This window comes from Balaenoptera physalus (assembly GCF_965194825.1).
Source record: "Balaenoptera physalus genome assembly, chromosome: 14".
NCBI classification, from domain to species: domain Eukaryota; kingdom Metazoa; phylum Chordata; class Mammalia; order Artiodactyla; family Balaenopteridae; genus Balaenoptera; species Balaenoptera physalus.
In genome coordinates, this window is record NC_138893.1 from 65,593,678 (window position 1) to 65,610,428 (window position 16,751).

Consider the following 16,751-nt stretch of genomic DNA (forward strand, 5'->3'; position numbering starts at 1 on the left):
GCTGGAGAGGGTGTGGAGAAAAGGGAACCCTCCTACCCTATTGGTGGGAATGTAAACTGGTACAGCCACTATGGAGAACAATATGTAGATTCCTTAAAAAATTAAAAATAGAGCTAACATATGATCCAGCAATCCCACTCCTGGGCATGTCTGAAGAAAACCATAATTCAGAAAGATACATGCACCTCAATGTTCATTGCAGCACTATTTACAAGAGCCAGGACATGAAAGCAACCTAAATGTCCATCAACAGAGGAATGGATAAAGAAGATGCGGTACATATATACAATGGAATACTACTCAGCCATAAAAAAGAACGAAAAATGCCATTTGCAGTGACATGGGTGGACCTAGAGACTGTCATACTGAGTGAAGTAAGTCAGAGGAAGAGAAATATCGTATGATATCCCTTATACGTGGAATCTAAAGAAATGGTACAAATGAACCTATTTACATAACAGAAGTTGAGTCGCAGATGTAGGAAACCAACTTGTGGTTACCAGGGGGAAAAGGGGGGAGGGATAAATTGGGAGATTGGGATTGACACATACACACTACTATATATAGAATACATAACTAATAAGAACCTACTGAATAGCACAGGGAACTCTATTCAATTCTCTGTAATGACCTATGTGGGAATAGAATCTAAAAAAGAGTGGATATATGTGTATGTATAACTGACTCACTTTGCTATACAGCAGAAACTAACACAACATTGTAAATCAACTATACTCCAATAAAAAGATTAATTAATTTTTTAAAAAAGGTCTTTTTCTGAGGTTTAGTCTTATTCTTTTGTTTGGAAACTATTTCTCTTTTTCCTCATTTTGCTTGGCTCTCTGTGTTTGTTTCTATATATTAGGCAAAACTGCTATCTTTCTCAGTCTTCAGGAGTGGCCTTGTGTAGGTGATGATCCTTCTTGACCAACCCTGCCCTAGCTCTTGGTTACCTCCTGAATCATTTTGGTTGTCTATACTACATGATTTATTCTTGGTATGGCCTTATTGTTGAGGGTGTGCCAAGACCTGTCAGTGGTCCAAAGGGAGGAATCTCATTTAACACCTAGTTTCAGGCTGACTGAATGCCAGATCCTCAGGCAGCAGCTTTAAAAGTTTGCAGATATATACCATCCTGTGGGGCCACAGTTATAATTCCCACTTGCCTCCAGACCAGATCTGGATGTGTCCCCTGGGTGATAGTTGCACAAATGTGGGCTCCCCTTTCTGGGGAGTCTTGTTGAACTGTAGCAAGGCCAACAGGGTGCTCAAGCATGGTGTCTCCCTGCTTCCTTTCCCTGGGAGTGCCTCCTTAGGCACATTGCCATCTTGAACCATCTCTGAAGTAACAGAGTTTTTATTATGCTCATATAGATAATCATTTTCATTTTTGCCATAAGAGAGTTTAGAATAAGCAGGCTACCCTCCTTAAGAGGAGAAACCTGTTTGTGAGGAAAATGCTGTGTTTATCAGGCCAAAAACAGGAGCTTCAAAGCTGCTCAGATATATGAAAAATAAAAACATTTCTCGGAAATTTCACAAACCCCATTGGGCAATATCTAAGTGGTGTGTACTCCTGTTTTAAATAGAGAACAAATTATAATAGAAACCCCTTTCAACTGGCTTCTAAAACTCTAGGTAATAGAAATTCACTTTGTATTTTGTAAGAACTCATATTAGGTCTAATATAAAGAAGGGAGTCAACCCTAAGTTTAGCAATCACTTAATAAAAAATAGGGCTATGAAAAGGCAAAAAACATTACATTAAATGGTCTAGATCTGAGAAAATTTCCAGACTGTTGACTGCATTGGAGTTGCAGACTCAGCAGCATATTGTAATAAGTAGTTCCCAAAGCACACAAACCGAATCATTTTACAAAAGGCAGATGAGGAATTGGAAACCACTTTGGATTTGACATTTTTGTTGAATTTAATTTTAAAAGTTACAGAAGTGAAGATAATATGAAGAAGCAGTGCATAAAGTCAGCTTTTTTACAGTTTTATCACATGGCCTCATCACCTTCCTAAAGCACCACATCACTGTGATTTCCTGATGTCTTAAATGACTAGGGTAATATAAATTACATCCCCAAACGTTATTAATTTAAGTAATAAGGTTGAAAGCAAAGAAAAATGGCTCTTTTAAAATTACAATGTCATCCATATTCCGTGTTGTTCTTGTTAGTAAAACCATGACAGCTTGCAGCATTGTTTTCTCCCTCCTTTACCTTCTAGACAGTCTCCTGCTTCAGTTGAATATTTAAGATTGATTAGAACTGGTTTAGTAAATTACATGAAGGAACAAAATATTATATGATAAATATTCATCAAAAGTGTGACGCTCCATTGTCTTTAAACTTTGAGAAGCTAGAGCTTTATTAGTTGAAATACTTGAAAAATGCTGTTATCTTACAAATACATATCACAGATTCATTCATATACAGTAAAAGGAAAGAGACATTAAATACAAATAAATTTGATTACTCAGAACTATTAAAATTATCTATGAGTTGAAGTATCACAAGTATAGCGAAAAATGTCCATTACACTGTTTCTTAATAATGAAAATTTGTGAATGTTTCGGAACTATTGCTTAAATATAAATACTATGATCAGTCTGAATTAACCTCATCAGATTATATCTTAACTACACCAGATTATACCTTGAATTTACATATTATTTATTGTAGTTCAGATATTTCCTTATATGAATGAGAGTCATTCCTACTTTTGGAGAACTCACAGTAAAGTGGGAAGAAGGACAAATAAACAACTAATTAAAATGTAGCTAGAAAATGTAATATTAGTTGCATATATAATGTCCTTTGGGAATCAAGGGAAAAAAAGTGACTTCCACAAGGTTTTGAGAGATCCAGGGAGGTATATGGTTAAGAAAATATTCATGGAGAATTAGACTGAGGAAAAAGGAATCATAGGTCACAATTTTTTGCATATAATACCCCTATCCTTCAAAAAGAAATGTTTTCCTTCTCATTTTTTAATGGAATCTATTCTAAACCTGTATTTTACCTCACTTTTCAGGTTTACAGTTTTACATTGAAGGTTCATCATAATTTCAGTTATCAGAGAAATTTAGTAGGAGACATTTTTTCTCGTATTAGAAACATGAATTTGGGCAAGATTTTAATTAGTAAACAGTATATTTATTGTGTTACCAAGTTGAAAAGTGGTAAGTAATGGATAAATCTTCCTCTTAAAAGTACAGATTTATCAGTATTATACAGGGTTATTGGATAAATAAGAATATTTCACACATTAATTGAAGAAAAGTACACTAAACAACAGGTGGTCATTTTCACTAGCCTTCTGAATGCCCTGATACTTTTTGTATATTTAAGAAAGGTGAGAATTATGAAAAGCAGAAATCACTCTTCCACAAGAGAGCTTTGAAAATGGTAACAGTTTAAAGATAAATAAGTAAACACGTGGTCCAAAGTACTAAATATTCAACTTGAGTTCTGTTCAGTGGAAATAAATAATCAGGGCAAACAAATACTTGAAGAAAGAACTCTAAGAAAACAAAAAATACAGATAGAGATAGATGGATATGATATGATAAAATAAAATGTTCAATGGAGCAAACACTTTATAGCAAAATTCATGCCTCTCATAACACTGATTTTATAAAGACTAGTTACACAACATTGTAACCCAGAATGTAAAGTATCATAATTTCATATTATGAACTGTCAAATAGTGTGACATGGCCATTTTTAAGTCAAACCTGCCCTTTTCCTAATTAATTATATTTAAAAATCGTATTCCCAGACATTTTAATGAACTAAACCTTAAGTGTTTTTAATTTAAATCAGTGTGTTTATACTTTACTTTCCATAGTGTTCAAGATTCATTAAAACTCCTAAGAAATCTAAGTCGAAGTTTCAGTAACTAGTGATTTTTGAAAATCATCAGATGTTACAAAGCAACAATCTTAATCAGACCCAGAATTTATATTGTCATTAATGTTTGTGATGTGATTTATATCGTCTCCTTTATTTCTCTGTTAGCTGCCCCACACTGAGGAAGTTATTAGTTATCATATTAAACAAAAGCAGAAACTGAGTTAATTAGCTCCCTTACAGTCACAGAGACACTATGTATTAGAATCAAAATCAAATCCAGGTCTTTGACTCCAAGCTTAGCATTCTCTTCTTCCCAATAAATCTAGGAAAATAAAGAGCATGGTTTTCAAGCAAACGTAATATATCTTTTAAAATATAAATATCTGATCTTTGGGAAAGATTATTTGCAAAGATGTCAGTCATACTTAAGTATGACTCCTCTTTGGTAAATATTTATATATGATTCAAATTCTGTATTGAGAGGTTAAAAAACAGAGTTGATAAGTAACTAATTGTTCAGTATTTGTTCCAATAAGAGAAGCATTAGAAATATCAACTGTCCCTCCCCATGGGAGAATTTTACATCCTTGTTCAGTTGACGTCCGGCTTGGCTAGTGGCTTGTGATGCCTCTCTCTATGGGTGAGTGATATGTTTCTACCAGTTATGTCAGAAGTGGCCATAAGACTTGCTTTGGCCAATAAAATGTGTCACTTCTGAATAAACTGTTTATATATACACAAACATACCATATTGCCACTTTGTGACTATTTTCTACTTCATAACATTGCCTAAGTTGGCAGTTTAAGATATCTACTGGATGTGAGAAAAGACCTTCTTAAAAAAACAAAAAAAATTTTGCTTCCATTTTAAGAAGGAATCATTCTATTGTGTTTACTTTAAAATGCCTATTATTACCTAATTCTAAGAGGAACAAAGTTACCCTCTTCACAGAAAAAACTGTAAGAGAAAAAAGAAAATTTGTTTTATAGGAAAAAATTATACACACACACACCACATCTATAACATGTGAATTTGCAATAAAGTAGACATTTGAAGAGTCTAAAATTATCTAAAGTAGCATTAATCACAGTCTTGTCTTCAAACTGGCATGATCAACAGCAACTGAGAGCTTCTGAGAAATGCAACATCTCACCCCTGCCTCAAAACTACTGAATTGGAATCTCTGGAGGTAGAAATATGAATCTGTGTTTCAGTAAGTATGCATGTAATTCTTATGCAAGCTAACGTTTGAGAAACACTGATCTAAAGCATATGGGTCTCAAAACAGTCAACTCCATGAGGTATGCACAACAAGCCCACTCTAGAAATCACCCTTTTCATGCTATAACATGTCTCTATTCATTAGTATAATTTTTATCATTGTACTGACTTATTTTCATAGAAATGTCTTTAAACTTAGAGCTGGTATTTATTTTACCTTCCAACACTTTCATTAATTCAGTTTTGGTACAGCTTAGTGTTTATTCAGCTCAGCAGAGAAAGGTTCCTTTAATACATAAGGCAAATAACCAGATCTTGGAGGCTATAAATAGAAATTTCCATTCTACATTATCTGCATACATTGTGATTCTGTTTTCTCTTTCAGCAGTTTAACAAATAACTTTGAACACCTGCTACATGCTGCCATGCTGCCCTTAGTGCTGAAAAACAGCATAAGATGGAAACCTTCCCTTCACTCACCCAATCACTCCCTCATTCTTTTGAGCATTACTTTTCAAATGATCAGAATGAATTTTCAAATGAAACACTTAGTCCTGTGGTCACAAAGTCTTACATTTTTGATGCTGTTTATATCTTCAAAGAACCCAAGCTGTTGTTCTGTCTGTGAGTTGCAAAGTAAATTCTAACAGAGCACTAAGAATCCTGGTTTTCCTATGTAACAGGGGCATTGAGGTACTGGTTTCTTTGTGTATTTCACTTTCTTGAACACAGTGTAAAAAGTATACTTCATTTATTGAGACTGTACCTTTAGAAAATATGAAAGCTTAGGCATTTCCTTCTCAGAGATAGAGGAGAAAAACCACTGCTGAGCTCTATTTCTTTTTCAGGAAATAAAAAGCAATAGCATAATTATTTCATGATTATGTAAGTTGTTTTCCTGACAAAATTAATTTTAAGATTATAACTATTCCTCATATAATTTAATATCTCATGGAGGAAAATGAAGGGTTGAGAAAGGACATGAATAGACAATTCTCTCATTCACTCATTCATCCATTCATTGAACCACAACTATTGATTGCCAGCTATTTGGCAGGTACTATACTAGGTAATGAGATAACAACTTGAGCAAAGCAGACATGATGTCTGTACTCCTAAAACTTACAGTTTAGTCAACCTATGAAAAAGTGTTGTCATAACTTAAAATTTACCTTACAATAAAATAAGATACTTAAAAGAATATTTAATAAAGAGAATGTTAATAACATTTGAGTATCTTGAATAATTAACAATATTAATTGTAAAACTGTTTTCCATCAACCAGAAAATCTGTTGACATGCCCACATCCCTGTCAGTTTTACACAGCACAGTTAGGATTATTTTGCTTTGAACCACTTATGATAAAAACTCTTTATCTCTCCCTTTGATTTTTAGTTGGAACTTTTAATGACTTTTGAATATATGCCTTACAATTGTTGACCTACTTCCCAACAATGATTCAGATACGGCTATTTACCCAATATTTGGGAAACAAAATGTTTGTGTAAACTTTATTTAGTCTATTCAATTTGGCATAATTGAAGGAGAACACTTTACAGCAATAAAGAATATTTAACAAACTATTCTCCAATGCATGGGGATATACAGTTAACATATATATGGACAATATGACATCAAAGTAATTAGTAAGAGGTCAGGGTTAGATGTCCTAGGTTTGATTCTCAGCTTAGCCACTTACAAGCTGTGAGACTTTGGCCAACTTTAGTAATTGTTCTGTGTTTTAGTTACCTTAACTATAAAATAAGAATTATAAATGTATCTAATTAGATGTTCTAATATGATAACCCAGGTAAAGTGCATAGCAAAGTACCTTGCACATTAAGTTTCTGATGCATGTTAGTAATTTTTATTAATATTAGTTATGATAAATTTATGTAAAAGTATATCATAACAAAGCAAAACACACTGTACTAGGAGTTTTATTTCCCCATTTTTTCTCCCAAAGCTGCATTTTCAAATCCTCTACATTTAGTCTGCTTTTTGGCTTACTTATTTTTCTTTCAAATCCCTTATTATTTCTTCTAAATATTACCAGAAGGAATGACTAGCAGACCTTAAATAGGCAATCTGGAAATCTTAAAGGATTCAAATAAATCCAAGTTTTCAAGAACTTTTCAAATTGTAAATTCACGATGGGGGAGGGATTAGTCTATTTACTCTGTTAGCCATTAATATTTGTATTATTGCCCACATGTAATGCTTTAATCATAAGCAATGTTTCCAGTGATATTAAGAAGTGTTTTATTCAGTAATTTTGTTCAGTAATCTTCACTCCAAGAAAAGGCACAATACTAGAACTTTATGCCAAGTAACTCTTTATCATTAATTGAATATAATACTCAATAAATTTATAATGATCATACATCCTAGTCTGCTTGAAATCATATGTGTATCACCGATACAATCTAATTACCTACCAATAATATTGTGAGTTGAACAATAAATTGATGGTAACCTTACTTATACATATTAAATAATGCCATACTTAATAATACAAACAAAATAATTTAAGAAATAATTATCTTCTTTAAAGCTCAATTGTTTAAACACTCACACATTAAAGAGGATACCTATTTCATTGCATAAAAGCATGAGACCAATGAAATAGCTATCTTCAATGTAGAAGTATTTAGTCAAATCAGAGAATCAAATTCATGAAAACTCTCGTGACTGCAATGATATTTTTTAATATAGAAAAAAGTAGTAATATCATTCTTTCTTTCTACCAGTCTCTTTGTTTTTAAATCATTATAACTTAAATAATTTCACCCATCTGTACAAGGTACAGAATGATACTGAGTATTAAATTCAAAATTAATCTCTCCTACCCCTGAGTCCCAGCTATGGAGTGTACTGCCTAAAGTCAACTGCCAACAAAGCTCCAAGCTTTTCCTGTAGACATATTCAGTTATTTTTTTATGCTTGGGTGTGATCATTTCATTAACAATAAGAAGGATTTAAGCATATGAACACACACCCAGCATACTTGGGTTCTAGTACTAATCTGGTTTCTTATTATCTTTTTAGCCTTAAGGAAATAGCCTATTGCTTCAGTCAGTTTGCTTCAGAGATTTATAGTGATTGAGAGGATCAAATGGAAAGGTAAATGTGAGGATACTCTACAGTGTAAGAGAAAAAAATCACGTTAAAAAAGAAAAAAAAGTCACTGGAGAAATGAATAGTGACTTTATCAAAATAAGTTGGGTTTACAAAACATATTGAAAAACAGTTTCCAAAATAAAGTCTGTAGTGGTTCATCCCAAATAACATTTAGCCTGTTTAACTGTAGTGATTTCAACCTCAGAAAAGAGCACAATTCTTTTAATGTTGACAAAGCTATGAGTAACTATGGGAGCATTTGCCTGAATAGAAAGAGCACTGTGTTCTCAGGCTAGTCTCAACTGACAAAGGATGAAATTTACATAAGGCAGCGAAGATTTAAGTTGAATATTTTAGGGAGGGGGCTATTTATAAATTTTGACATTGCTTAAATGTAAACTATCAAGTTGGTCAGAGGTACAAGGACCCTCATCTCTAATGGTACACGATGATAACCTAGCTTTCAAACAACACTCACCAAAGGGCATTATAATCCTATTATAAATGGCTAACAAATTCCAAACCTTTCTGAGCTATATAACCTAACATGATAAAAAAATCTTTTCAACATGATTTTTTATTCAAGAGCTCACACTTGACTGCCAGCCTAAATGGATACTACCATAGAAGTTCATCTGATAGCTTTCTTAGTAGAAAGCAGTGCTCTGAAGGTCTAGAAGGTGTGCACGTATCAATTTCATAGCATTTCATTTTCAATTCCTCTTGTATAAAAGCGTGCTAACCCAGCACTGACAGAAGTAGAGCTACATCAAGACAGTACATGAGTAGGATTCAAATAAACCCTCTGACAGGAGACAGATTCAAAGTCTGTGTGGAAGGTATTTGACTTCAACATTAACATGAGGTGAAGGACAGAAATGTCTTTGTTAAGAAAGAGAGATGCTGCAGTCATATGCATGTGTATTAACAGAAACTACATTATAAATACTTAAAGTACTGAGTTCTCACATGATGATGCCATGGACTCTAGCCCCCTGGCTTTGTATTACAGTTCATTTGCATTTGAATTTTGGCTTTTTTATTGGGTGTTTGATCAATTGACAGGTTTTTAATCACTCTTGGCCTCAGTTTCTTTATGTTCACAGTACAGGTAATCACAAGTTGATGAGGGCTAAATAAGAAAGCACATGCAAAGGGCTCTGCAAGCAGAGTTGGTGCTCAGCACAGATTAACTATTATGATAAAGATGTTTAACAATTTCAAGTAAAAGGAAGAATCATTGTTTCTGTTCAGAAGTTCTTTGTTTCTCGATTTACCTGGATTTTTTGTTTGTTCGTTTTTCTAATCTTTGCAGAAAAGGAGACAAAATTAAACACGACAAGCAGTGAGGGAAAAAAATAAAGCTTCTAGTGGTTTATGATTACTCGCTCAGTTCATGAACATGTATGCAGCAGGAGGAAGTCAGTTGCCAGACTAATGTATACTTGGAGAAGGACAGGTCACTGGATAACATTATTTACTGGACCGTAGAGAGGACTTACACAAGAGCGACCCCTGCTGTTTGGAAAGAGAATTATATGAAACCTTTTATACAGTTAACCTGCTTAGCGTCAGTACACATTTTGGTAGAATACACTGTATAGTCTTATTCTTGCATGAAAGGAGGTTGGCTCAGAAATAAAATATAGACTAGTAAATATATTTTTGTTTTAATAATGCCACTGTAGATGAAACCATTTCTAAGTCATAGGTTTTCAAAACCCTATTGGTATCAATCCCTTTCTATTTGGTTAATCTCATCTCATACTGCTCTCCTCCTAGTTTGTTATATTCCGTTATAATCATTATAATACAGCCAAACAGACCTTTCCATTCCTCACACCAGCTTCTAAGCCTGTACACTTTTTCTATGCTATAAAAATCCCCCCCCCCCACCAAATTCCCATGAATGACTCTTAATCATCACTTAGCAGTTTAAGTAGGTGATCCTCATAAAACTTTCCCTGACTTCACCATATAATTTTCCCTTCTCTGTCCATCCCAACAAGATTCTGCTTTATCTCCTACATTGTTTTTTATCACTATGTGAAATGATCATATCTATACAAGAAACTGTCTATCATCTAATTCCTTGCGTTCACCACACTATCTCCCTGTACTTGATCACAGTTGCTCAGTAAGGCTCAATTAATATATTGTCAAATGGATGAAATAAACAGATGGGTCTGACAGAAATGAGTAAAAGATAAATAGATTTTATATTGTTCTCTACCCTGTGTTATCATTAGAGAAAGTCCTGCATTGTGGAGAGTTCTGGTTCCAAACAAGGTCCCAGATCATTCCTGTTCTAATTCACCATTTAGTCTCTAACCTTTGAACTGTTTCTTTTCTTTAGTAATTGCAGCTCCCTTTCCATTATTTCTGTATTCTGGTATGCCATGAAATTGTTAAGTCCAAATCGAAAACAAAATAAACAAACAATACCCCCCAAAACAACCACCAAACAGGTATTTTTGTACTTACAATACTACAAGTTGGGGTTAAATCTGAATTTTGTCATTATTTTTATTCCCATTTTTCAAGTTATTAATGAGGCTGAGCAGTTTTTCTTATGTTTGTTAGGAATTTGATTTACCCAAGTGACAAAATGAGCCCTGATTTTCTTCCACAGTTCCTGACAGCTGACCTTAAAAGCAGCTGTGAGAAAACGAAGGCTAGAATACGGAGAGGATGGTAGACATGTTCTCAGGCCTGAAGGCCAGCTCTTTCTCTTCCTAACCATTTCCACCTTCCCAAGCTCTAGATTCCCTTTATTCTCCAACCCCTTTGCCTCCAGTCATGAAGTTAAAGCCTTGTCCTACCTCTGCAAGCTAACTTACATTTATTATCCTTTCCTTTTCCAATGCTCCTACTGTAGAGACTCAAGCCAAAAGAACTAAAATTGTATTCACTGGTTATATTTATCTTCCCTCATCTTATTTTAATCCTACTTTATTCTTATTTTTTTTCCATTTTTAAATGATCTTTCATTCTTTAACATTTATACATTTTTGTATCTCATTACCTACAGATTCTTAAACTTTATATTTTAATTATTGAGTTTTAAATGTTTTATTAACTTGGATCTTATATCTCCTCTATCTTAATTATATCTTTATTTTTTATCTTTGGTGTTCTATACATTTTAATATTTTAATCATTCAAACATGTTAATATTTATAGAAAGCATTCAGAATGATGCCAGATAACTGTATATCTATATATATAGATACAGATATCTGTATCTATATCTGTATGTATAGCCTTATATCTATTCAAATGCCTGTGGGTGTAATTTTGTTTTTTAACAACTTTCTTTTATCCTATAGTATTCTATTTAGTCTATTTTAAACTTTGATCATCCACGTATCACTATTTCTTTATTCCAATGTATCCTATATAATATATTGCAACTTACATGCACCCACAAATGCAACTCAAAGAGTACATATGCACACATGATATATATTTGTATATCTTCTTGTTGTGTAGTTATATACATTTCAAAAAAAATCATGTGATAATTTTATCACATGATCTTATCACATTGGGCAGGCCTTAAAATGAAGAGCATATCTCCTATGTTGTATTGCTTTCGTAAGTATGTTCTAGAAAGGTAACCCACGGGAACCAGTATTCATTTCGGGAAGCATGAGATGAACGCTCTTTAAGTCCCATATTGGATGAATTTAACCTCACGAAATCCTCAGTCTTACACAATTTCAGGTTTTTTCCTCTAGTTGTATACAAGATTAATTTTGTGATAGATGTTTGTCTCCTAGAACAGCCTGCCTGTGAGAACATTTGACCTGGGGAATATAAATCACATACTGAATCTAGTACTTGAATCGCATAAATCCACAGAGTAGAGGAGTTTCCAGAAGGTAGTTAAATCTTGCCCTTTGAAATCATGTGCCTGAGCTGGAGAAAGTTACTGTTTTCTGTGGTTACTGCTGCCAAAGGGTCACGGGAATACAGGAATAAAGTCAACACTGGATTTCCCAAAGTTAAAAGCCTTTTAAGAGTTATGTATGCGGAGTTCTGAAAGGCGTGGCTGGGGGCAACGTGGCCACACTGATGAAAGGAGGCCACAGTACTTTGGAAATCTTCCTATTCACCCATGTAATTATGAAGAAACTTACCTCTGTAAATTTTATATTGTCACTTTTAATGTACATATTTTATCTCTGCTTTAATACTAAAAGTTTCTCAAAAACAGTATTTATGCATGTTTCATTTTTTTATCTGCCACTGAACTAAGTCTATGCATAAAATATAAGAGGTGCTAAATTATTATCTGACAAAAGAATGAATCATAGTATGCTGTTATTTGAATTTTAATCCACTATAGTTGCCTACTCAGCACCAACCGTGCTAAATGAGATACATGATGAGGAAGGAAGAGGGTCACATGTATAAGAGATGAACCAGCTAAAATCTAAATATTCAAAGTTATATAGAAGGCTTAAGGCTAGATTATGTCTCTGAGCAGCTGTGTGAGGACCTTGGGACTGCTAGATAACTTGCTTAGGTCTCAAATTTTCTTGCTTGTATTTTTAGCAATAAATGACACTAATCTATATCCAAGAGGGCTATACTGAGGATGAAGAATGTATGTAAAATGCTTAACTATTCACATATTCACGCCTAATAAATGCTGCTGGACACACAGTAAGCACCTAATAAATGATATTTAATGTTTTTGTTGATATAATTATAATAATAATATTGCATATAAATCTAAAGTAACTGCATTTTGAAATGAGGTCTACAATAAAAAAGAATAGAAGAATAATATTCATCATGAAACTATTGCTCAAATTTTATTCTGTAAAGCAAACATTTTTTGAGTTTAGTGCCATACAATAAAGTGAAAAACAATTAGGTAAATTAGAACAATTTATTCCTTTATTCCATATTTCCAGTCTTCAGCTCTATTGCACATTGTATTACCACAGAGCTTAATGTAATAATAAAAATAATAGAATACCCATAAAATGAAGCATTAATAGTCTCACCTGATTACTAGAGATATCAAGATTTTTGGAAATTTCCTTTTCAATTTTCTCAAACATTACAGTATTAAATCACCTCAGTTAACCGATCTGTATAAGGAGAGGTAACACAAGCACAGGCATGTATGAATCATTACTCTATTCAAGGTACATGCAAGTATTTATTGACTTCATTACTCAAATAGCATTTTTCCTATACTGACTTGGTTTGTAATGTTAGAAAGGCCTTGGATTTGAAATCTGAAGGCCTACTCTGATTATGGCCCACTTATTATCTGCATGACCTAGGACAATATCTTAGTTTTCACATCGGTAAACAAATGCAAAACAAAATATAGTTCAGGTTTATATTCAAAGTCAAATGAGATAATGCTGTAAAAGGGCCAACTGCTATTTAAATATTTTTAATATGCACACATATACAATATAGAGTGTGAAAATTTAGAAAATACAGATAATTCATACTTCTCTGAATTCCACATACATCTGCACAAAAATACCAGCAAAAATGGATTTAATGAATAAATTTGACGAGAAAAATGGAAAGCAGGGGAAGTAAAAAATAATAAGGAAATTGTGGGCTAACAACTGTTTTTAGAAACAAGATTTTGGAAGCCAAGAGCTTTCTGATGGACTAAGAATATTTAATAACTTGTTTCTTTAATAAAATAATAGCCAATATTTGTGGACACTGTAGTAAGATATTTATGTGCCTAATCTCTTTGATTCTCAAAACAACCCAATGAAGTGCACACTATCATGAACCCCATAATTATGAGCCCAATATTAACGTTATAATACCCAAGGTTCAAAGTGTTTATTTAAATTGTGCAAGAGCACACTTAGTAAACTGTCAGTTGAAACCTGGCCTGTATGACTGCAAAGTCCATACTTTTAATTATGATTTACCACGTCGGTATATATTTATTTATTAAGTAAGAAGGTATAGCAATAGTCAATCCTAATAATTTTCTGAATAATACTGTCTACAACTCAAGAGATCTAGGTGTGCTATAAATACATCCTTTCTCCTAGCCAGTAAACTCATTATTATAAGTGATACCACAGTATGTCTGGACATCCCTAATTCTTCTGTCCTTTCCTTTCATATTTCAATTCTGAAGCAATATATCTGGCACATGTCATGTTGGTAGTGAGAATATAATTTCCTAACAACACTGAGAACTCTACTCAATAGAATTTTATTGTGCCATTGTTTCTCTTGTACTAGTTACAAGGCACCAAAGAATTAAGATGCGGAGAATTACCTTTTTTCTGTGTAATATAAATGGGTGCATATGCTTCTTTTGAAGAGGTCATATTTCTTATATTACAAAAATTAATTGGCAGGTTTACTGAAAAGCAGAACCAACAGATGTGTATAAACATTATAAATCACTTTAAAGGTGTTCAAATCAACCTGTTTATTTCATTTTATGACATTACAAGTCAAGCTCCCTGTAAAGCTGTCCAAATTATTTCTATATTCACACATACTTCATAATCTGACACTCAAATAGAAAGAGTCATGCTTCTGGGACTTCAAAGATATTAGAAAGTAAACAACTGATAAAAATATGCTATTTTTCACAAAAGGCTGTTGGCTTGAATATTTCATGTTTTGCTGGAAACAAGTCAGGATATTTTAATATTTAAATAGTCTAAGTTTCACACATTTTAGATGATGCAATCCAGAATTAAGTGATGCAACATGGTGATCATGCCATGTGCAAGTAATAGTTCCTATCTTACCAACTTTCTAAAGTGGTAAGATCCAAGTAGAGGAGCATTTTGAGAAACCACTAAGAATATGGTAGGGCACCATAAACATACACATTATGCATATTATAGAAAGATACTCGAAAGTAAGGACTCCATCAGAGATTCTCTTTGACTCTTTCTAGGGCATGACAGGAGTAATTAAAAAATAATACTTGCTTAGGTGACTGGACTTATCCTTCTAAAGGACTTAATGGACTAATTTTTCTTTATACAGAGTTACAAGACTACCTCCTGTTCTGTAGACAATTGCATTGTCTGCTTCAAATATCATGTTTGCAAGCATGCATAGGCACAATGAAAATCACCTATGTGTACACACGCACACGAACACACAAAGCTGGATCATATAATCCCTTTCATACAATTGAGAAAAAAATTAAGTTCAGTACAATTTGGTTAACAAGTGCTTAGCTTCTAGGTGTCTATTTCTTAAAATAGAGCCTTTTCCACTGAGTAGATACCTAGTAATATTAAAATACAACCTAAAGCTGTTAAGAGCATATTTTTCTCCAAAATATACTATGATCCAAAAGACCTGGGATGTCAAAAGCAAGTCAAGCACAATACAGTCATGAGTTTTCATTTACTTCTGATTCTATTCAGCGACAAAGCTTTATGATAATTTTCATAGTACCAATTTATACTTGTGAAACAAATGAAAACAGACATTTTAACTGTGAGTGAAAATAAAAAAAGTGCTAAATTATTCTCATTTGAGATAGCACAAGTACAGTGCTTATTTTTGGATGGCTTTTAACAGACTCCCAAATCATCCTCAGAATAAACAGAAATTTTAAAAATATCTCAAGGAGTTGTATTTTCCTCTATCATCCATCTTCTCCCTGCATGCCAATAGCAAGGCATCTGGATGCAAAGTGAAAATATTCAGGAAGCTAATTGAAAGGACTGTCCATAGGAAGCTTAGCAACTGGATATGTCTGTAGATAGACATCTATCTATAGACATATCCATATAGACAAACATATAGACGTATCCATATCCATATAGACAAATGTGAGACATCAAACAAACAAGAATAGTAATTTAAAAATACAAGTCAAATCATGTCACTCCCTGGGTTTCTGGTTTCTTGCTGTATTTAACTAAGTTCAAATTCCCTATCTACTCCTAAAATTCCCTATAACTCTGACCATACCTCCTACCATCCAACTCCATTTCCCATTCATTAATCTCTAGCCATACTGGCGTGAATTGTCCCTCAAGTATGTCAAGCTCTTTTTCCCTTTTCCTCTTACTGGAAAGCATAATGTCCACTACTCTCCCCAATCTTGCTAAGGCTGACATCATATCATTCAGGTTTTAGCTCCAATATCACCTCCATAGAAAGGTCATGTTGATAACTCAATGCTGAAGTGACCCCAGTGCTTTCCAGTCACTCTCTCTCATATGTATCCCTATGATTTATCTTTCTTCAAGACCACTTGTATCTGTTCATTTGTTTATTAGCTGTTTCACCACTGTCCTTTAAAACTCAAGAGAGCAGGGGCTTTACCTGCTCTCTGTGACTATCACCTAGAAGAGTCCCTGGTACTTATAGGAACTCAAAAATGTTAGTTAAGCAAGTGAAATAAAAACAGTAAATTCTTAGCCTGCTGCTAACAAAAATTAAAGCTCCATTAGGACATTTACATTAGTTTCTTTACAATCTATGCTATTTATTTAGTTTTCTATTAATTCTTCAGCTCTTTCCTCTCATTCTTAATCCTTAAATTCTCTAGATTACTCCC